The sequence below is a fragment of the Erythrolamprus reginae genome, chromosome 3 (assembly GCF_031021105.1).
Source record: "Erythrolamprus reginae isolate rEryReg1 chromosome 3, rEryReg1.hap1, whole genome shotgun sequence".
NCBI classification, from domain to species: Eukaryota; Metazoa; Chordata; class Lepidosauria; order Squamata; family Dipsadidae; genus Erythrolamprus; species Erythrolamprus reginae.
The window spans coordinates 157,111,894-157,112,877 of NC_091952.1; positions in this window are offsets into that span (position 1 = coordinate 157,111,894).

A 984-nucleotide genomic window follows, 5' to 3' on the forward strand; every position below is an offset into this window, starting at 1 on the left:
CAAATGGACAAAGAAGCGTTGGCTATAGTTGCTGCAGTGAAGAAATTTCATGAGTATGTGTATGGCCGCCAATTCATGATATATACAGATCACAAACCGCTGTTGGGCATTCTCTCAGGCTCAAGGCAAACCCCATATTTGATCTCACCCCTCATGACAAAATGGGCGGAGTTCCTTGCAGCCTACTCATACACATTAGTACATCAACCTGGCAAAGCTTTACCTCACACCGATGCGCTTAGTCGCTGTCCCTTAGCCGTACAAGTGCGGGACCCAGCCCCAGCTTCAAATGTCCTATTAATTGAGGAATGGAGGGCACCCATATCCACTGCATTAATTGCGGCTGCCACATCCAGACAGCATACTGCCTAAGGTACTAGATTACATCAAACGAGGGTGGCCTAACAATGATTGCGATCCAGAGTTACGACCCTATACCACCCGGAGGGTAGAGTTATCCACGCAAAAGGATTGTATACTGTGGGGTCCTAGGGTCATAATTCCTCCTGCGTTACAAAAGGAAGTGCTCGACTCATTGCAGGAAAGCCACGCAGAAATTGTATACATGAAAGGTTTAGGATGAAGTTATGTGTGGTGGCCAGGGCTAGATAAGGATATTGAGGTAAAGGTTGCAAACTGTCCAGACTGCCAGGCATCAAGATCTGCCCCTCCAGCAGCTATCCCTAAGCCATGGGAAATACCCAAGAGTCCATGGTCACGGGTACATATGGCTTTTGCTGGTCCATGGCAAGGGCAATGTTTCCTGATACAGTAGAACCTCGACTTACTAATTTAATTGGTGCCGGAAGGAGGCTCGTAAGTTGAAAAGCTCGTATGACGAAACATTGTTTCCCTTAGGAAACAATGGAGAAGCGATTAATGCGTGCAAGCCCAAAAAGCAGCCGCAGCGGAGGCCAAGTCTCGCTCCGGGCTGTGCCCCCTCCGAGCGCTCGCCGCCTGTCCCTGTCAGTGGCCCAGCCACCT